The sequence below is a fragment of the Manis javanica genome, chromosome 10 (assembly GCF_040802235.1).
Source record: "Manis javanica isolate MJ-LG chromosome 10, MJ_LKY, whole genome shotgun sequence".
NCBI classification, from domain to species: Eukaryota; Metazoa; Chordata; class Mammalia; order Pholidota; family Manidae; genus Manis; species Manis javanica.
Window position 1 is genome coordinate 19,344,181 of NC_133165.1, and position 22,093 is coordinate 19,366,273.

General features: G+C 48.0%; 1 pseudogene; it reads right to left on the bottom strand.

The window, feature by feature from the left end:
* Positions 1-1,510: 1,510 nt before the first annotated feature.
* Positions 1,511-22,093, bottom strand: part of LOC140843705 (sorting nexin-29-like) — an 80,944-nt pseudogene continuing 60,361 nt past the window's right edge.

Consider the following 22,093-nt stretch of genomic DNA (forward strand, 5'->3'; position numbering starts at 1 on the left):
GCATCCCACAGAAGTTGGGGCTTAGTGTTGTTGTTGTCATTTGTTTCTATATATTCCCTGATCTCTATTTTGATTTGTTCATTGATCCATTGATTATTTAGTAGCATGTTGTTAAGCCTCCATGTGTTTGTGAGCCTTTTTGTTTTCTTTGTAGAATTTATTTCTACTTTCATACCTTTGTGGTCTGAAAAATTGGTTGGTAGAATTTCAATATTTTGGAATTTACTGAGGCTCTTTTTGTGAGCTAGTATGTGGTCTATTCTGGAGAATGTTCCATGTGCACTTGAGAAGAATGTATATCCTGTTGCTTTTGGATGTAGAGTTCTATAGATGTCTATTAGGTCCATCTGTTCTAGTGTGTTGTTCAGTGCCTGTGTGTCTTTACTTATTTTCTGCCTGGTGGATCTATCCTTTGGGGTGAGTGGTGTGTTGAAGTCTCCTACAATGAATGCATTGCAGTCTATTTCCCTCTTTAGTTCTGTTAGTATTTGCTTCACATATGCTGGTGCTCCTGTATTGGGTGCATATATATTTAGAATGGTTATATCCTCTTGTTGGACTGAGCCCTTTATCATTATGTAGTGGCCTTCTTTATCTCTTGTTACTTTCTTTGTTTTGAAGTCTATTTTGTCTGATATTAGTACTGCAACCCCTGCTTTCTTCTCACTGTTGTTTGCCTGAAATATGTTTTTCCATCCCTTGACTTTTAGTCTGTGCTTATCTTTGGGTTTAAGGTGAGTTTCTTGTAAGCAGCATATAGATGGGTCTTGCTTTTTTATCCATTCTATTACTCTATGTCTTTTGATTGGTGTATTAAGTCCATTTACATTTAGGGTGACTATTTAGAGATATGTACTTATTGCCATTGCAGGCTTTAGATTCGTGGTTACCAAAGGTTCAAGGTTAGCTTCTTTAGTATCTTACTGCCTAACTTAGCTCGCTTATTGAGCTGTTATATACACTGTCTGGAGATTCTTTTCTTCTCTCCCTTCTTATTCCTCCTCCTCATTCTTCATATGTTGTGTGTTTTGTTCTGTGCTCTTTTTAGGGGTGCTCCCATGTAGAGCAGTCCCTGTAGGATGCCCTGTAGAGGTGGTTTGTGGGAAGCAAATTCCCTCAGCTTTTTCTTGTCTGGGAATTGTTTAATCCCACCATCATATTTAAATGATAGTCGTGCTGGATACAGTATCCTTGGTTCAAGGCCCTTCTGTTTCATTGCATTAAGTATATCATGCCATTCTCTTCTGGCCTGTAGGGTTTCTGTTGAGAAGTCTGATGTTAGCCTGATTGGTTTTCCTTTATAGGTGACCTTTTTCTCTCTAGCTGCCTTTAAAACTCTTTCCTTGTCCTTGATCCTTGCCATTTTAATTACTATGTGTCTTGGTGTTGTCCTCCTTGGATCCTTTCTGTTGGGGGTTCTGTGTAATTCCATGGTCTGTTCGATTATTTCCTCCCCCAATTTGGGGAAGTTTTCAGCAATTATTTCTTCAAAGACACTTTCTATCCCTTTTCCTCTTTCTTCCTCTTCTGGTATCCCTATAATACGAATATTATTCCTTTTGGCTTGGTCACATAGTTCTCTTAGTGTTGTTTCATTCCTGGAGATCCTTTTATCTCTCTCTATGTCAGCTTCTATATGTTCCTGTTCTCTGGCTTCTATTCCTTCAATGGCCTCTTGCATCTTATCCATTCTGCTTATAAATCCTTCCAGGGATTGTTTCACTTCTGTGATCTCTTTCCTGACATCTGTGGTCTCCTTCCGGACTTCATCCCACTGCTCTTGCATTTTTCTCTGCATCTCATCCCACTGCTCTTGCATTTTTCTCTGCATCTCATCCCATTGCTCTTGCATTTTTCTCTGCATCTCTGTCAGCATGTTCATGATTTTTATTTTGAATTCTTTTTCAGGAGGACTAGTTAGGTCTGTCTCCTTCTCAGGTGTTGTCTCTGTGATCTTTGTCTGCCTGTAGTTTTGCCTTTTCATGGTAATAGAGATAGTTTGCAGAGCTGGTACAAGTGACCGCTGGAAGAGCTTCCCTTCTTGTTGGTTTGTAGCCTTTTCCTGGGAGAATAGCGACCTCTAGTTGCTTGTGCTGGGCAGCTGTGCGCAGACAGGGCTTCTGCTTCCTGCCCAGTTGCTTTGGGGTTTATCTCCGCTGTTGCTGTGGGCTTGGCCTGGCTGGGGCTGTTCCTCCAAAATGGTGGAGCCCCGTTGGAGGGGGAGCGGCCAGGAGGCTATTTATCTCCGTAAGGGGTCTCTGTGCTCCCTGCTGCCCAGCGGGTTAGAGTGCCCAGAGATCCCCAGATTCCCTGCCTCTGGTCTAAGTGACCTGTCCTGCCCCTTTAAGACTTCCAAAAAGCACCCCTTCGCAAGGCGCTGGGTTCTTGCAGGTGTGGATGTTGTCTGGGTGTTGTCCTGTGTCCTGTGGTCTCTATTTTAGGAAGATTTTTCTTTGTTATATTTTCATAGCTCTATGTGTTTTTGGGAGGAGATTTCCACTGCTCTACTCACGCCGCCATCCTGGCTCCGCCCCCCCAAATTCATTTTTAACAAGGCAACCAGCACATTAGCAAGGTGGACTTTAAGCCCAAGCCTCAGCCCACACAAGCCGGGGATGAGCAAATGAAATTTACAGAAGCCAAACTGCTTCGGACCCTGGGGACAGCTACTCATGTGAAGCTATGACAGTCTGTCTTCTGCCTCTCCCTTGTCCCCAGTGTAATTTAGATAGAGATGCAGACCCACCCGTCCAGAGGAGCCAGCTTAGTGATGAGGGAGGGGCTCCTCCAAGAGCAATCACCCTTCATCGCCTCCCATGCTAGACCAAACAGCACACCCACGGCTGGAATCTCTATTAAATATGGTTGGAGTCCCTGGGTCCTGGCTTCTCAATCACCTGAACTTAGTATCTGTGTGAAGAGAACTCTGCACAACTCCTCTCTCCAGAAAGACTTCTCCATTTGAGGGAGGGTGGCTTGTCCATGTGAGAGCACCATACTGCTGGATCTGGAGGCTTTTGGGAAGAGAGGGCTGCATTGTCCCCATTTTCACAGGTTTCCATGCCAGCGTATTACTGAAAATAAGACATCTGCTGCTCTAAGTCATCAGTGCTACTCAGAAGGGGAAAAATTCTAATTTAGAATAAAGGGTTGAGCATCATTAAAGATACGTGATATTTTTTCTAAAATTATCTTCTCAAATCAGATTCTTAGTATAGTCCAGCTTCATATTTAAGTTAACTGTGGCTCGATCTATGAAGAAATCTGCTTTTTGTGTCGTCTCACACTCAGAGGGTTGAGGCTGGCTTCCCAGAAACTCCCAAAGTCAGTCTCCAACTCCTTCCTGCACTGATGAGCCGGGCACTGGCAAAAAGAAGCAGTGATCAAATCCGAGTAAGTCCAAGCTCAGTACCAGCTTGACACAATGTGGAGAGTCAGATCAAGCTGATATTCCCAGGAGACCCCCAGATACAGCAGCAGAAGGCAAGTCTTTGGCATTCTTTCCAGTTCATTTCCCCAATCGGTCTGTTGGACCTATCTCTAGAAGGCAAAGAATGCCCTAAGTACAATAGAGAGCAATAAAGACAGGGGTCACCAAATATTTTTAAACAGCTTTGCCTAGAAAAATATTGACTTCCAGTCTTCAGGGATTGGTGTACCAACTATTTTGTGTGCCGCCCCAGTGCATGAAAATGATGGTGCCAACCCAAAGCTCATCCTGGAGCAATTCTGGTTGAAGCCAGGCCACCAGACCATGGATGGCAAGGATATTTTAAAAGGCACTGGCCTCAGAGAACTCCAGTGGGGGTGATCTCTGTGTCTGGTTTCCCTTCAAAGGAATGTCCTTGCATGTAAGTGCACACAAGCATCAAACTACATCTTGATTTTCAAACAAGGCATTTCACTGCCAGATGGTCTAGGACAAGGAGTAGCCCCAGTTTCAAGAAAATAAACTTGGGTTTTCTACTGCCTCATAGGGAATGAGAGCCTTAGATGTAGGTTTCTAACTCTAGGAAACTGAAGTGAGAAGAGGCCATTTGTTTCCAGTATAGTTCATCTTTTTATCAGTGAATTTTAGAAGGGCCCTAATCACACAGGCCTCTAGAAATGAATGAATAAATTAATGATTATAAGAACACAATGGAGATAATAAAGGGAAACAAGGACACATTAAGAAGACACTTACCTTTCTCATTATTGCAAAGGGATAGCTGTCACTATCTAAAGTTGCCCATATAAAATGATTTAAATTAATTAGGGGTCAATAAACTGTGATTATTAGAGGGAAGAACACCATCAGAAGGAAACTACAGATTCTGAAAAAGCAAAAGGTGGCAAACAGCTATCTTAGGACATCTGGATTTAAATGAGAATGAATAGCAGAGAGCCTTGAGGAAGAACAAAATAGGGTTCCTTCAGCCTAACACAGTGCTCCAGTCAGGAAACACAGGCCCTGCCCATTCTGGCAGGAAGCTAATTGATAATTATTAAAAAGTGTGATCCTAAGGGGTTAACATTCAAAATATATAAAGAGCTCACACACCTCAACACCCAAAAAGCAAATAACCCAATTAGAAAATGGGCAGAGGATCGGAACAGACAGTTCTCCAAAGAAGAAATTCAGGTGGCCAAAAGGCACATGAATAGATGCTCCATATCACTAATCATCAGGGAAATGCAAATTAAAACCACTATGAGATAGTACATCACACCAGTCAGGATGACCAACATCCAAAAGGCAAGCAACAACACATGCTGGCGAGGACACAGAGAAAGGGGAACCCTCCTACCTGCTGGTGGGAATGCAAACTAGTTCAACCATTGTGGAAAGCAGTATGGGGGTTCCTCAAAAACTAAAAATAGAAATACCATTTGACCCAGGAATTCCACTTCTAGGAATTTACCCTAAGAACACAGCAGCCCAGTTTGAAAAAGACAGATGCACCCCTATGTTTATCACAGCACTATTTACAACAGCCAAGACATGGAAGCAACCTAAGTGTCCATCAGTAGATGAATGGATAAAGATGTGGTACATATACACAAAGGAATATTATTCAACCATAAGAAAGAAAACAAATCCTACCACTTGCAACAACATGGATGGAGATAGAGGGTATTATGCTCAGTGAAATAAGCCAGGCAGAGAAAGACAAGTACCAAATGATTTCACTCATCTGTGGAGTATAAGAACAAAGCAAAAACTGAAGGAACAAAACAGCAGCAGACTCACAGAACCCAAGAACCCAAGAATGGACTAACAGTTACCAAAGGGAAAACGGTTGGGGAGTGGGGAGAAGGGGATTAAGGGGCATTACGATTAGCAGACATAGTGTAGGAGGGGCACGGGGCAGGCAGTATAGCACAAAGAAGACAAGCAGTGATCTGTAGGATCTTACTATGCTGATGGACAGTGACTGTAATGGGGTATGTAGGGGGGACTTGATAATAGGGGAGAATGTAGCAACCATAACATTGCTCATGTGAAACCTTCATAAGATTGTATATCAATGATATCTTAATAAAAAAAAGTGCTGATTCAAGAAATGGTGGTTTAAGAAGAACACAGAGCTGCAGAAGTAGCAGCTTAAAGATTCAGAAGTCTGCTCTCAGTCCTGGGAGGAACAGTGCTGGCCATGCGAAGAGGTGGGCTGGGGCCAGGTCTGTTTACCTTGGCACGTCCTGCACTCATCGTTTAATTTCAAAAAAGCCCAGGTCAACCCCTTAAGCAGCAACCCAGCGCCTCCACCAAGTGGCTGCACCTGCTTCCTGGACTGGGACAGGCATCTACCAGCTGCTCTCCTTGTCCGCCAGTCATCTCCCCACCTGGAAGCAAGAGTGGCCCTTCTAAGACTTGGAAGATCAGACTGTGTCACTAGTCTGCCCAAAGTCTCTGCTTCTTTCCCTTCTCACTGGGAGTAAAAGCTAAAGCCACTCCCACCTGCCCCACCCCTGACCTCTCCTGCTTAAGCCACACCCAGCACCATCCAACCCCAAGGCCTTGGTGCTGGCTGTCCCCTCTGCTGAGAACACTCCTCTTCTAACACACTCATGGCTCCCTTGCACACTGCTTCAGGCTTCCACCCAAAGTCCCCTCGTCAGATGGGCCTCTGCAGACAGCAGGTGCAGCAGCCCCTCTGCCACTGTCCATCTGTGCTCTTGTTCCATGTCATTCTACTTCAGAGGACAGAGCTCTGTGTTTCCTGCTACATCCCCAAAGCAGTGGTGTTCACCTAAAGGAGATTTTGCCCCCCACGGAACACATGGCAATGGCTGGAGATGTTTCTGGTTGTCAAAACTGGGGTGGAGGGGGCTTCTGGCATCTAGTGGGCGGAGGCCATGGGTGCTGCTAAACGTCCTATAGTACACAGGACAGCCCCCAACAGAGAATAAGCCAGCCCAAAGGTTGTGGTGCTGAGGCTGAGACACCCTGCCCAGAGCCCACCACAGTGCCTGGCACTGTAGGTCCTCAGTATTTGGTGAATGAATGCCTGAATGAATAATGAACAGCCAGCATCAATAGAGCACCAGGCTTAGGAACCAGGCCATGAGGTCCCACACATTCCTGTCCAGCACGCCCTGTGTGACACGCATGCCCCTTACTCACCGAGCCTCAGCTTATACTCAGGAAGACAGGTAATCACAGGTCTGCCTCATGGAGCTGTCGTGGAGATCAGATGAGGGGAAGAACCATGACGGGCTCAGCACATGCCTGCCACGCACAGCACATGGCATTTGCATTTCCATTCACTCTGAGGAGATTGACTGTTCACAATGGTGGTCACTGGGCATCGTGCACCCCAGAGAGATCATGTGTGTCCAGGGTCCTCAGCTCAAAGCCTGGATCAGACAAGCCAGGCATGAGGGTATCTGTTTCATGGGGAGCAAACGCAGGGCCCAGGCATGCCAGCACCCTGGAGACACAGGCTCACGTGGCATGCTGCTTCCTCCCCCAGGAAAGCCCTGCTGGCCAGCGAGCGCTCCGGGTCACAGGTGCGCAGCAGGGTAGTGTGAGCCTGGAAACAGGACACAGTGGCACCATCAGAACGGGCTTCCTTCTCAAGGCTGGCGGACTTGCCCTGCGCTGGGAGCCCAGGCCAGCAGGATGCTGCAGAAGGAACCCAGAGGCAAGGGAAAGCGGCCACAGAAAGGCCACATCCGCTTCTGTTCCTGGGGCCTCCTCCTGTCCACAGAGTTCTGAATTCTCAGCTAAGTAACTCAGAAAACTCAGCGGTACAGGGGCAAACAGAATGTTCTGTACATGCTTCATGTTTTTCAACTGGAAAACACCATTGGTGGCTCCCACCCCACCTCACTGTTAAAACAGGGCACCAAGCGCTGGACATCAAAACTTGAGACAACCGCCCACAGCAGCGGAAGGAACCCCGCAGCAGGGGCAGCAGGGAAGGAGCCCGAGCACCCGCTGGCGGCTCCAGGGCTGCTCCTCCGCCATCGGCAGGAAGAAAGGCTGCTTCCAGCTCCCAAATCGCAAATTCAAACAAAGAGTTTAATTCAAAAGCAAAAACTCATTTCTTCAAGAGGAAGTGAAGGATTGTAAGGTTGGAATGTATACCAATAAATACAACCTCAAGAATGTTCATTAAGTTCCGGTAAAAGAGCACCAATGAGCTGCAGGTGCTGAAAGTGTCCATCTCTGCAGTTACCAGCTTGGGGCCGTTCATTCTGGCACATTCTCCAGGCGTTTATCCTTCTGCACCGACAGTGCCCCAAGTCATCATCAGTGCGAGGGTGATGGAACTAAACAGCTCCCAAAGACACACCCCAGAACTAATGCTTTCTGGGATCCAGCACTTTGTTCATTTTTCTCTTAAGTTTCATTCCCTGAGCCATGCAGGACACAAGTGGTAAAAATAAAAATAAAGATAAACAAATAAAAACATGATTCCTGGAATAAAGCCCACTGATTCCTTCTCTTATCTCCAGGTGTCCTGCCTTCAGCACTGGGGACGTCTTGGGCTGGATAATCCTCTGTTGGGGGGCTGTTCTGTGCACTGAGGTTTAGCAGCAACCCTGGCCTCCCCCTCTGATAACAGTAGCCCCCACCCCAGTTGGGACAACCAAAACTATCTCCAGACAGTGCCAAGTGTCCCCTGGGGGTTGGAATTACCCCCCGTGGAGATGCACTGTCCTTTCTGATCATCACTTCCATTCCTAAAGCCACCAGCCTCACAGGCAGAGTCTGTACACGAATCCCCTCTGCAGGGAAGATTAAGGAGGAAATGCCACATAGAGGGAACTTTAGGGGCCTCTGCAGTGGGCATGATTTCAGTAAAACAGGAAGTCAGGTATACCTACTGCAGTTCAACAAGGAGGCCAACTCCTGCTTTTGGGATGATTAGCCATCACTGTCCCCTTTGAAGATGTTAATGATCAGAGCACCTACCAGTTATTGATCATTTAATAAGCTGAGCACTCTTTGAATATGTTTATCCCATTTTCCTTATCAAGTTGTAGTTTCCATGATGTATCTTCAGTATCTTTCACATATTACAATCCTTACAATCCTATCAGATGGGTAGTAGTGTTTGCCCCATTTTACAGACGAGAACACTGAGGCATGGGTAGGTTAAATAACTTGCCCAAGTTCCCACGGCTTCTCTATGGAGGGATGTGCATAAGATCACAGCTGGTCTCCCTGGCAGAGCCGAAGAGCAGCAGCAAGCACAGCAACACCACAGCCGCCAGGGTTGCTGCAGATACTTGATGCAAGTATCACAAACTGAGCACCCAAGGGTTTCCTTTTTCTGAAAGCTGGAACCCTTTGAAGAGGAGTGATGAAAGCAAAGGACCTTCTCCCAGGAAATCCACATATGAGCACAAATACAATTTTGCACAGAATCGCAAGAGGCTTCTGAAGCTGTGAGTCAATGAATGAGCCTCTAAAAAAGCTCAGGCACAATTCACCTAGGCTCTGTGCTAAGCCCTTCAGATACACCATGAGAATCCTGCAGGCAGGTAATATTTCACCTTATTTCATGGACTGGGAAGCTGAGTTCAGAAAAGGTAAGTCACTTGCCCAAGGTCACAGACCGAACCCCAGTGTTCTTTCCACCCCAAAAGGCTGCCTCTCAACTCAATCCATGCATGGTCATCCACACCAGGGCACTCAAAAAATAAAGGATGCATAAAGTACAGACAGGATTTATACTTCTAATCTCCTAGCAGCGCTGATGAGAGAAACTTGGTGGTGACACTATAAGGGCTGCTGGCCACTAGTAAACCTGAAAGTGACATTTGCTTTTCACAAAGGAAGTCGATTCACCTTTACAAACTCCGTAAGACAGCATCTTTTCCTGGCAGCCCACAGGAGTCTGGGCGCTCACACAAATACCATCCTGCCTCTTTCCAACCAGCCATGCTTCCTACATAGGCCAACACCTGGCCTAAGGTAGAAAAAGTTGTGGGCCAAATATCACGGTCAGGATGCTTATGGCTGCTAGCTCACCTAGCCAAAGGTCATTCAGGGTCAACTCCACAGCCCACACATTTGCAAAGAGCCAGTCAGCAAGGGGGAAACGAAGACACCTGCCTTTGACAGAACTCTGATGAGATCAACCAGGCAAGACACTAGAAACACCCAGACTTCCCCAACTTGGCTCTTTTCATTAATGTATTTTAACTGAAGGACAGTTGATACACAGTATTATATGTGTACAGCATAGTGGTTCGACATTTACATATATTGCAAAATGCTCACCAGACAACTTAGCTCTTCAATGGTTGCCAAACAATGTGAGTATCATGACTCCTTTCTCGAAGCACAACAAACCCTTGAGGACAGCCTCCTTGCTTTACAGTGGGGGAAACCAAGGCACACAGAGGTCAGAGGACCCCCTCCATCAGAGCTGGAATCATGTCCTGCCGATGGGTTTCAGCCTAGGCAAGTTCACTATGGATTCAGTGTGACCAAAGAAATGACAGTAGAACGTTCTTGGGGTGAAAGGGTTTATACCCAACTTTATTTCCACGGCGGCAGGTCAATCACTAAAATCTCGCCCACTCAGAGCAAGTCTGCCTGCAGCAAGCCCGTCTCTGCCTCTGGGCCTCTCTGCCCGCACAGCCATCCTCTGGGCCTCTTGGCCCACACAGTCTCCTGCACAGCCATTCTCTGGGCCTCTGTCCTTGGCACTGTCACCACTGCAGCCTCTGCTCTCCTACAGCCATGCGACCATGTCACCCGGACCACTGAGCAGAGCTCTTTATATAGGGCCAATAGCAACATACTGCCCATGTGTGCAGTGAGCTAGCCAACCAGGGCCGGGTGAGAATCCTGGCTACAGGAACTTTCATTTTATCCACAAATCAGAACCAATTTTCCTAATGGCCCATCCAGTGCCCCATCTACCACCCCCAGCTGCCCCCTCCCTGATGGGTGGGGAGAGTGAGGGTCCACGCACTCGCAGTGCCACTCCTGGCACCAGGCTTACCCTGTGGGCCAAGCCAGACAGGCAATGCTCATTAACAGCTGTGCACCAGCCCTTGGGAACCCGCTTTTAGGTCAGCCCTACAGAACACTTTTTTAATTTCTTGCATTTGTCAGAACTAGAAAAACTGTTAGTTCACTCATTCATTCCTTCATTCCTTCAACTAGGGTTTCTTAAGAAACGATTCTGTGGCAGGCGGGAGTTTAGGCACCGGGATGCGGCAGTGAGCAGGCAGGAAGAGTGCCTGTCCTCAAGGCGCTTACAGCCCAGGGCAGGTACAGAAGATAAACGCAGTCTATCCCGGCCATGGGGGCTTCACAGCCCTGAAGTCCATGGACGTGAGAGGTCCCGGTGGGTGACATGACGAGACTGAGGGGCAGGCCGTTTCAATAGGCCATCGGAAGAAAGTCCTCCAAAGGTGGGCATTTCAACAGACCTGAGTGCTTCCATCTGATGGTGGGGCATCCCAGACACTGGGGGTCTCCAAGGACCATGAGGAGGGGGAGTGGGAGGACGGCCTGACCCAGCACGTCAGAGCCCTTGGGCCTTCCACAGCCTCTCTGGAAGTTCTGTCAACTCTAAAGGCCAAGAGTCCCATTTTGCAAAGATGGTGGGAGGATTAAATGACAATATAGATAAAGCCGATTCACAGTAGCAAAATAAAGGAGGAGATACCCACATTATTCATCTTCTCCAGGCACACCTTGAAGGAAAATCCAGAATTGCCCTAGAAATAGGTACAAACTTTCAGGATGGATGTTATACTGAAGACTGGCAGTGGTCACCTGGAAAGAACCAGCACTAGGGTGGAGAGCTTGAGCCCCTGGAGCTACTGAATGGGCTCAGAACGGAACCACAAAGAGGGTCTCCAGAAATGACATCAGAGAGAGGTGGCCTGGGAGCGATGCCACGGCCTGACACCCAAACACATGAGGACACTGGACCTCTGCGTGGATCCTCTCGCTGTCCTCGGCCTGGCCCTCAGCCTCCCTGGCATCGACCTGACCAGGAACCAAGCATGGCGATGCTAATACTCACCACCGTGGAAGCCCCTACACACCTGCTGTGACGCCTGGCTCGGTACCGCGTCTTGTACCTTCACCTGCTGGTACCTTCAGCCCTCAGAACAGCCCTGAGGACCCAGCCCCACGGAGTCTGCGGATGTGGGGGGGGGGGGATGAAAAAGAACGAGAGAACCCCAGCGAGGAAGTAACAGAGCCGGGGCCGGAGCCCAGGACAGTGGCTCCAGGCCACCCCTGTGAGTCTGCCTCGCTCTGCTGGGGCCAGTGGCACTCAGCACATCACTGGATCACGGGGGCAGCGCACTGTGCTCAGGGCACCAGCTGGACACTGTCGGCAGCCTGAGGGTGTGGACGCCACATCAGCTCAGACATCCCCACCCTCAGGGGCACAGGGAGGCCTTGGAGAATCTCTGACATGAGGAACGGCCGTCAGGGCAGGGGGACTGAAAAGCCCGCCCTGTCTTTGCAAGACGATGCGGGTAAGTCACATCCCTCCTGCTTAAGCCCCTCCGCGGGCTTCCCACCACTCTTAGGATAAAATCCAAATGGACTGCCTGCTCCAGCATCCGCCTGCCTGGCTGTCCCCTCTCCCCTCCACCCAGCCACACTGCCATGGCCACCAAGCCACCCTGTCCCCTCATCCCGCAGGCCTCCACACAGGATGTCACCTGAGGCCTCCTGACAACCACCTTAGACTGGGCCCCCCAAACCCATGCTTCGCCCTGCCTGGCACTTGCTGAGACTCCCAGGGGCAAGTCCATGTGACTGCTGATGCCCCTGCTGGGTCCTCTCCACTGGCCTGGCAACTCCTCAGGCAGGGTTCTGGCTTCTGGGTCACCAGTGTACAGGCCAGGGTCGGCACAGTGTCTCACGAGGTAAGCACGGGGCCCAAAGAGTTTTGAGTAGAAGAAAGGATCTGGCAAATAGTGAAAGAAAGAATGGGGGAGAAGAGAATAAAAAGAATGAAAGTGTACTTTTCTCTTCATCAAGAAAAGCACTCCCCCAAAATTTGCTGCAAGCGTAGATTGAATATTATGTGTTCTTATAAAGCACCCATCAATAAATAGTCTGGGAGGAAATTTTAGAGGTGCTGGGTGTGTTCAATATGGATTGTGGTGACAGCTTCATGGGGGTACTTAGCTCCAAACCCATCACGTCACACACATTAAATAGGTGCAGCTTTTTGTATGTCAACCAAACCTCAATCGAGTGTTTATTTTTTTAAAAAAAATAACAGAAAAGAACTCCCCAGAGAACTGTAAATGCCACCCCTCTCTCTTCTGCTCTCATGGGTGACCACACACCACACAGCCACCGTTCCTGCCGTCTGAGAGCAGCATCCCTTACAAATGAGGGGGCTACAGAGGCTGACCACTGAAGTCCTTCCTAGGGTAGGACACGTGGGATAGCCTCCATGACTATCAAATAGCACAGGGCACCACCCATGTCCTCCAAGCACACTGTGGGCCTCACAACGTGGTACCCCACAACATGGCATCACCCCCTGGCAACATGTAAACACTTTCCCTGATCAGTGACCGCAAACCCTGCCACCACTGCCCTGCTATGGCCCTTCTGTCCACACGTTCCTGGCTTACAAGCTTGACCTTCCTGGCTGAACTCAAAGGTGACACTGTTAAGTCTGCTGAGGAGGCTGAGCCAACGCCCTGCAGCCTAGGACGTCCACAGCAGACCCGCAGCTGGCACCTGCCCTTCCCAGTCACATGGCCTCAAGAGGCAAGCAAAGTAGAACCAGACAGGCCATGTTCACAGCAGCAAGGAGATGTGGGCCCTGCGTCACTGGTACCCACCAGCTCCTCCCCCAAAGTCACATTTCAGCAGCAGGGAGGCCAGAGTCAAGTTGCCAGATGAGCCTGTAAAAGGCAAACCCCCTTCTTCCCAACCACATCAACACCAGGAAAAAGAGGAGAGAGGCCAGAGGTGGACATGGGGCCACAGCCCCAGGAGTTCGGCTGCATGGCCTTGAGTACTGCACTCAATGATTTTCCCATCTGTGCAATGGGCCATTGGTGCCTGCACCTTGCAGGTCAATGTAAAGCAGGGACGACTCCAGGGAGGAATCAAGCACAGTGCCTGTTGCCTTACCATTTAATGAGTACTAATCACTGTCATAATTATTGCTGACCACCAGGAGCCCCTCCTATGCCATCCCCATGAACCACACTTGTCTACCGGTCTTCAACCTTAGTTACTTTGCTTGACATTAAAGCTTGGTGATCACATGGATGGGAAGAGTCCCCACCAAAGGCAGACATACTGGCTATTCCAAAAGGCCTCACAGCTCTGGGCCTGGGTCGGCCTCCACCACAAAGGCCCACATCACTCCTCTTGCACCCCAACCCCCATCTGTATCTTCTTGGACCCCACACTGGGACCCAAAGGACTATTTAATCCAAAACTTTGTGGAAACATTGTTGCCACAAATTCAGTTTCAAAGAATTCCAATAGTTAAATGAAATTAGAAAATGAAACTGTATTCATTATAAAACTTCCTGTTTGGAGTAAACCAGCTTAAAGAGCAAATGATGACAAGGTGGACAGTTATTCTGTGCCAATTTCAAATCAGTCTGAGAAGGACTTCTAGGTATGTTTAAAGGCACTAGAGGTTAATAACATGGATTTCTTATGTCTCGTTTCACATCAGAAATATATGACTTTATTTTAATACAATTCCAGTATATTAGGCAAATTCTTTTTCTATTTACCCACTTATTACTTTATGCAGGTATGAAAATGGTAATCTAGGGTGAAACTCCTAAAACCATCTATAATGAGAAACACATCCAAAGTTGTAATCATTGGGTGTTTTTAGTGGGGAGATGGCGGTGATGGAGAAAAGAACACACGTGGGCTAGTTCCTGGCCCATCCCCAGGTTAGGGGTAGTGGGGGACGGGAAGGCCGAGGGTCAGCACACGCCCACACTGGCTGGCGTGGCTGAGAGGTCAGCAGTTCCAGTGCTCATGGCCCCACCGATCCTCAGTGTCTCAGTCTGTTCACGCTGCTCAACAAAATACCACAGACTGGGTAGCCTATACACAGCAGAAATGTCTTGCTCACAGTTCTGGAGGCTGGGAGTCTAAGATCAAGGTGCCAGTGTGTTCAGGGGAGAGCCCTCTTCAAGGGCAGGTGTCTCACTGTGTCCTCACGTGGTGGGAGGGGCAAGAGAGCTCTCAAGGGCCTCATTTATAAGGTCACTAATCAAATTTATAGCCTCAAGGCTAAGTACCTCCCAAAGCCCCACCTGCTAATGCCACCACATTGGCATTAGGATTTCAACATATGAATTTTGGGAGGGGACACACACACCCAGACCATAGCTGTCAGACCAAAAGTGCCCCAGAAAATAACTAAACAAGTTTGGTATGCTCATCCTGAAGACCTAGTATCCTCACTCAGGAACTGCTTGCTTTATTAAAAAGATAGTAATAAGTTTTAGGCTCTCAAACCTGGATGCCTACCATTATTAGCACAATGCTGCATGCCCTGCTAATGTAGAAGCATGAGGAACTGTGAAGGCTTTGGAGTCAGAAAACCCAGGTCCATCACCAGCCTCGCCACTTACTCTACCTAGGCACCATACAGGCACATAGTAGGTGCTCCATAAATATTTATTGAATGATATCCTCTTTGAGAGACCTTAGACACATTACCTAACCCCACTAAACCTCTATTTTCTTAAACCAAAACAGAGAATAATATTACCTGTACTTCAGAAGTTACTGGGGGATTAAATAGAAAAAATGTAAATTTAAAAGCTTAGGCATAATACTTGGCACATAGTAAGCTCTGCAAAGCAAATTGTTACTTTTCCTTGGTTATATTTTTACCCAATGTTATTGCCAAAACTGGAGTGATATGTAAACACACTGACTACAGAAAAAGGGTGGAGGTGAGATGGGGGGGTTCTCCCAGCAATAAATCCAGTGCTACCCTCCTCAGACCTGCTGTTTCTAAACACACCAGTTGAGTTCCAGAAGTTTCATTTCAGGGCTTGTCAGGAACTAGTGGTAAGAGCCCACAGAGAAGAGCTAGAAAAGGCAGAGGCCCCCACCCCACCTGGCCGGGTGAGCTCAGTGGGGACAGTAGACTCAGCCGCCCCCAGGATTGTAGGTGGCAGAACAGAGGGGCACACGAAGTGGAGAACTCTTTTCCACCAGCTCTCAGGACCAAGGAAATGAAAGGGCAGACAAGAGAGTCCGGGGGACTCCCATGAAGATGAGGGTGCTGTCAGCGCCCCTTTGGGCCTCCTCCCCAAGCCACACAGCCTCAGGAGCAGCAAAGAGCCACCGCACTGGTCCCATCCCGCCTGTGCGCACTCCCTCTGCCCATCAGGCAGAACACCCGAGAGAGGGCAAAAGAGCCCAGAACAGAGGCTATGGGCAAGCACCTCACGGGCCGGGACGGGGGCACGTCAAACAGCATGAAGCGGGCCCACACCCTCCATGGAGGGCACAGCCACCCAGCCACAGGGCCATCTTCCAGCTCTTAACGTAGGAAAATGCATTCACTAACGCTGTGGCATGCAAAGAAGCTGTAGGGGGTCAGACTCCTGGCACACACAGACTCAGCACCAAAATATCTGCTCCCAACAAGCCTGTAGGGATGGGCCCAACCTCGGCCCCCAGATCCTCAATGAGGAATGTTACCACAAAGGACCTGTAAACAGTAATCGTGGCCAATATTCTTAGAATGCACTCTTGGCAGGCCCAGCACTTCATTTGTTGTTCACAAAGAATGAAAAAACTCACTGCAGGAACAGAAAACAAGATAACAAAAAACCTTTCTGGTGCCCCCCTCACCCTCTACAAAAAAAAAAAAAAATCTAGTAAATTGTAATAACCCAAGCGATGGGAGAGTACACAGTCATTCCACAGGAGGCCTGGGGAGATGAAGAAAAGGACGACTACGAAATACGGTTACTGGAGCAGAACACAAATAGGCATGTTGATAATAGCTAATATGTATCGACTCTTCACTCTGATCTGAATACTTTGCCAAGCACGTCACAGTTCATCTTCACACCCACCATACAAGATGGGGTTCATCACATCCGCACGCTCAGAGAAGGAAACAGGCCCACAGAGGCTTGAGGCCACCAGCTGGAACGGCTTCCAAGCGTGCCCTCCAGGCTGGGTGAGCAGACTGCCCCCCAAAGCAACAGGCATGATGCAGTGACGGCCACAGACAGCTCTGCACACCCAAACACAAATTACAAACCTACCTGCAGAGACAGAAGCATGGGTGTTTGGGCTGCTGGAAACTGTCTTTACTACTTCACTAAATAAATCCATTTTTCATCACAGGCTTTGTGTTTTCTCCAGCACCAAAGGGCCTTGTGGAAAGAGAGGGCAGTAACATGGGTCTGGCTGCACCACCTTCTCTTGGGCACTAGATAAGGACAAGCACATATGCCCAAAAGGCCAGAACAAATCCCTTTGCCATGTCAGAGACTCTCCCAGAGGGGAAAGCTGCTTGCCAGAGGACTTGTCAGTTACCCCGAATACCAGGGATTTAGTGCATCACTCTAGCTCGACTGCAATGCCAGGGCGGCCACCTGTACCAAGTGTGAAATGAGCCAGGAAGCTGCCAGGGAGCCCTGGGGAGCACAGACTCAGGAGTCTCTTGCCAGACTCTTTCGGGGTTTCTGAGGGTCGAGCATCTCCCTTGGGGTGCTTCACGTGCTGAGACGCAATTCTCAATCAGAAGCTGGGTAGGCGTTGGGACACCATGTCTGAGATGCCCCATGTTATGAACTGAAGCGTGTGTGTCCCCCAAGTTCATGTTGAAGCCCTGACCCCCACCCAATGTGACTACATTTGAAGACAGGGCCTTTAAGGAGGTAATTGAGGTTAAAGGAAGTCCTAAGGGTGGGACACTAATCCAATAGGACTGGTGCCCATTTAAGAACAGGGATGTGTGACCAGAAAGACCGTCTGCAGCCCAGGAGGGAGGCCTCATCAGAAACCAGCCCTGTCAGCACCTTGACCTTGAACTTCCAGCCCCCACAATGGTGAGAACTAAGTGTCTGTTGCTTAAGTAACCCAGTCTGTGGTATTTTGTTACAGTGGCCCCAGCAAACAAATGCACCCTGGATACCCAGACAGACTTGCTCTTCTCATTTTTCTGTGATGATGCAGGAGATGGTACAGGATGAGGGGAGACACAAGTCAAAACTACCCTCCATTCAAAGCGTCTATGAATCCTGATCTCTCACCTAGAACACAAACAGGGTGGACCACAGTGCTGTCCCAAAGTCTCCCTGAAATTTACCGCCACCCCAGCCTGCACACAACCACCCCCCACAAACCACATTACTGCAAAGCAGCCAGGTTCACCACGTGCACATAGCGACCCATTTCCTCAGAGGTTCCAGGCGTAAACTCTGGATATACCCCTGCTTGCCAAAGACACCAAGTCATAAAACTGGATTTACATTTTCTGGGAAAGTGTATGAGTACAGCCAAGAAAACCAGTGCAAATCCCTGCCATGAGCATCACTCGAGGGTGTTCAGAGGGATGTCCTTAGTGAAAATGCCCAAGCAGAGCCAGCACCTTCCCCAGTGTCAGGAAACAGCGGAGGGACACAGCCAGGTCATGATCCCTGCAGACCCCCAGGGCAGCTGACAAAGCAAACCAGGTTTACCTGAGATGGGGACCCCATCCTGGGGTGCAGGAAATCCGCATGGAAGTACAATGCTGGCTACCCACCAGAGGGGGAAACGAAGATACCCAAACCGCACAAGGGTGCCCGTGGACGCAGGTGGGGCCTGCAAAGCATGGTATTCATGGCCACAGGCTCGGGGTCATTGTTTTTTATCCAATAAATGTAAATAAAGCAAAATTTGTACCAGTGTTCTTAAGGGGCAATACACCTAAGAGCAAATCTCATCACCCTGCATGAAGGTGTGGCCCACACAGAGAGAAGGCACGGCAGAGGCCGAGGGGCAAGGCATCCAGCAGGGACTCGGGACCTCGTTCCTCATCGCCTCTCCAATCCTGTTTCCCCCAGGAAACACTGGGAGTGTATCGCCAGAACACCCTCGACCTTCCCAAGGCTTCTCACTTCCCACTCTCTCTTCTCTAACAAGGAAGCAGGTCTCAGTCAGAAGCTGTGATGGGCAGCAACATCCAGGCCGACTGAATAACACTGTTTCCTTGTCATTGTCTTCATCTCACAGTCACCTGCTATTCATGTCCACTGAAAGTAGCTGTCCATCTACAGTAACCATATAAAGTTCCCTTTCTGAAGAAAGGAATTCAGATTTTTTTAAGTGCACCATTTTTTAAAATTGTAGTAATAGTACAGTGATAGATAACTGAAATTTGAAAACCAGCACCCTCAGGGTTCTCAGCCCATGAGTCCCCCAAAGCAGGTGACCTATAAATATCCGCACAGCTGAATTCACAGCTGGGAAGCACCGTACTGGGCCACACACTCCCACTGTACAAAGTGAGGCCCGTCCTTCCCACCATGCCAGCCTCACAGTGCCCACTCGTTTCCTCATTCATCCTTGAATCACAGGACACTGGTTGTCTCCCAAACTCTACTCTTCCTTCCTTAGCAATGAAAACCCCAATTTTTAGGGGGTTGGGGGGTACACTGCCTCCTTAGCAGTCAGGGGGAGGCCTCAGGACTGGTATTGGCCATATAAGTGGGATGCTGTGTGCACCCTCTAGGAAGGGTCCTTACAGCGTTGGGGACTGAGGGCAGTCCCCAAATTCACCTCTTCTATGCCATGGATCAATTCTTCAGCCTGGTGAAGCCCAGGGGCCACTTCTTGGAAAAATATTTTAAAACACAGAAAATAAAATATATGAGATTACAAAGGAAACTGATTATACTGAAACAGAGTCATCAAAATGTAAAAAACAAAAGTGACGTAGTAATATATGGGATTCTTTATCATCACATTAAAAAGCCACTCTATCTTCGAGTAGAAATGACTCTGAGATTCTTTTCATGTCATAGCTGTGACAGGCCCCCTGCTAACACCACTATGGTTTCTAGGGTTTGCTGTTACTTTTATAATTGAAGATAATGCTAAAGTTCAGTCAGAGGCTAGAGAAAAAAGTTATAATTTCTTTCTCAATGCAAATTCAGATCCCTGAATCCTACCTACGGAAATGGAGGAAATCTCTCCTCTTTCCCCCTCCCCCTTCCTGATACCTGGGATGAGAATGGGATGGCTGGAGCTGAAATAGCCACTTTGGACAATGAGGCAAGGTAGGAGGAGTCCTGGTCTCTGATGATCACAGAGCCACGTACCAGCCCCAGCCTGTCTACCTCTGAACAGAGAGATGAATTTCTATCTTGTTAGGCCACAGTAGGTTTATTCTTGCTTATATAAAGCCACTCAAACCTGATCTTAACTGCCGTATCTCTAATACTGTTCCTGAGTGGTGAGGTTGCAAACAGCTTGAACCTGATCCTTAGCAACCTTCAGTCATCTCTAAGAAACAAACCCTGACTTAGAAAAATGGTTCCTCCACCGCTATTAAGGAAACCCACATAGAACAGTTCTTCTGTAGACGACAGCCTTACAGGACACAAACCCCAAAACCTTGAACCACACAAGCTCCCCGTCTATCTCAAGGCCACTCCACCTCTGCAGTGCAGGCATGGGCCCAAGCACCACACGTTAACCACAGCTCAGGAAGCTTAAAACCAAGCACCACACTTCAAGGTGATGACCAGATGTGCAGATATACGACTTCTCTCTGGCAAGTTCACAGTCATGTGGGAGCAAGTGCAAAGGCACCGGCATAATGTGCAGGCCCAAGAGTCACCCCAGTGTTGACAAATATGGCTCAGAAAGTACTTATTAATTGTCATCGACTCTGGCACTGAGGAAGAAGTTAACAGGCTGCTCAGAGGGCTTCCTTGGTCTGGAGGACTGGCTTCCACACTGGGGAAAGGCAGGCAGAAGGAAGTTACACTCAGCAACTTAAAATGCCACCTCACCATTCAAAAAGTTGCAGGTGCCAAGTTTACTCAGGTGCCCTGCTACACGGAACAGAGGCCACCCTTTGAAGTTACAGTCAGTCCTCGTTATTTGCAGATCCCATATTTGCAAATTCACCTACTCAATAAGGTTTATTTGTAACCCAAGATCAAGACTCATGGCACTTCCCTGGTCATTCATGAACATATCCTGGGTGGCAAAAAACCTGAGTCACCGAAGCTCATGCTCCCACCTGACATCAAACAAGATGAGTTCTGCCTGCTCTAATGATCACACAGGTAACGTGTCCTTTGGGTGGGCTACTTAGTGCCATCCTGTGCTTTCTGTTAGTGATTCTGCTCTTGGACATGGCCCCCAGCATAGTGTCAGGTGCTGTCTGGTGCTCCTAAGCACAAGAAGACTGTGATATTCACTATGTGGAAAATGTGTATGTTAGGTAACCTTTACTCAAAGCCTAAGTTATAGTGCTGTGGGCCATGAGTTCAATGTCAGTGAATCAACAAAACGTGTTAAATAAGAAGTCTTTAAACAGGAATGGACAAAAACAAAGTTATGCGTTAATCAGTTGACCAAAAGTGTGACCAGATGTTCACAGGGACTAACCCTGTATTTCTCCTAAGGGCGATGATTCGGTCTTCACGGTGACTGCCGCAAACAATGAAGAATGACTGTATATTTACAAAGAAATTCCAACATGGAAAAATAATACTTCACATCTTTCATGAAAATAGTAGGGTCATAATATGGTTCATACACACACACACAACTAGGAAGAAAAGGGCCAGACCATCAATGAAACTGGGGGTTGAGAATAATATTTCTTCATTTACTGTTGCATTTTCCAAATGTTCTAAAGTAAACAGCAAAAAGGACTGCAAGGTAAACAGTGACTCCCATCCTGGGGCTCATTAAAAATGCAAATGTGACATATCCCTGGGACACCAAATTAAAACCATAAAGAGAAAGGAGGAGAAATGTATCAGAGTAACAGGGATTGTGGTGGCATCAGGGAGACCTGAGTGTCCGTCTCAGCCCTGCCACCTAATACACAATGACTTGGGGCAACTCGGTTTCCCTTTCAGAAACTTTTATTTGAAAAAAGAAACAACCCACAGAGTGCTTGCTGCTGTATGCCCGACTAAGCACTTCACAAATATACGGTATCTAAGCAGCTTACATAGTACACAATATTAAAATTGTTCAATATTATCACATATTAAAATCAAGCAAATAATTATAGAGGAGATACCCAGATATGGCCCAAAAGTGTAAAAAGTAAAGTGGTAGGCAAGTCAAGTGTGACCAACACTGCTTCTCAAGCTCTGAGATCCTTGGCAACTTTGTACATTACGTGATGTAAGACTACCCCAAACACGAACGGGAAGGAAAGCCTTGACTTTTAATCTCAGCAGGTGCCCCCCTATCCTTAAGAGAAAATAAAATGCAGAACAGTGAATAGAACAATTCAATTCCGAAGGCAACTTGGTTTCTGAATACTAACATATACAGAGAGTCTGTCTCTGGGAGAACGTGGTCTTCCGGGTCTGTCTGTTCTCCAGGCTTCCAAGGGGGGCATCTGTGCACAGAGGAATCACAGAGAAAAAGTCAAGTTTCTGTTTTCATCTCATTTTTCTCCATGAG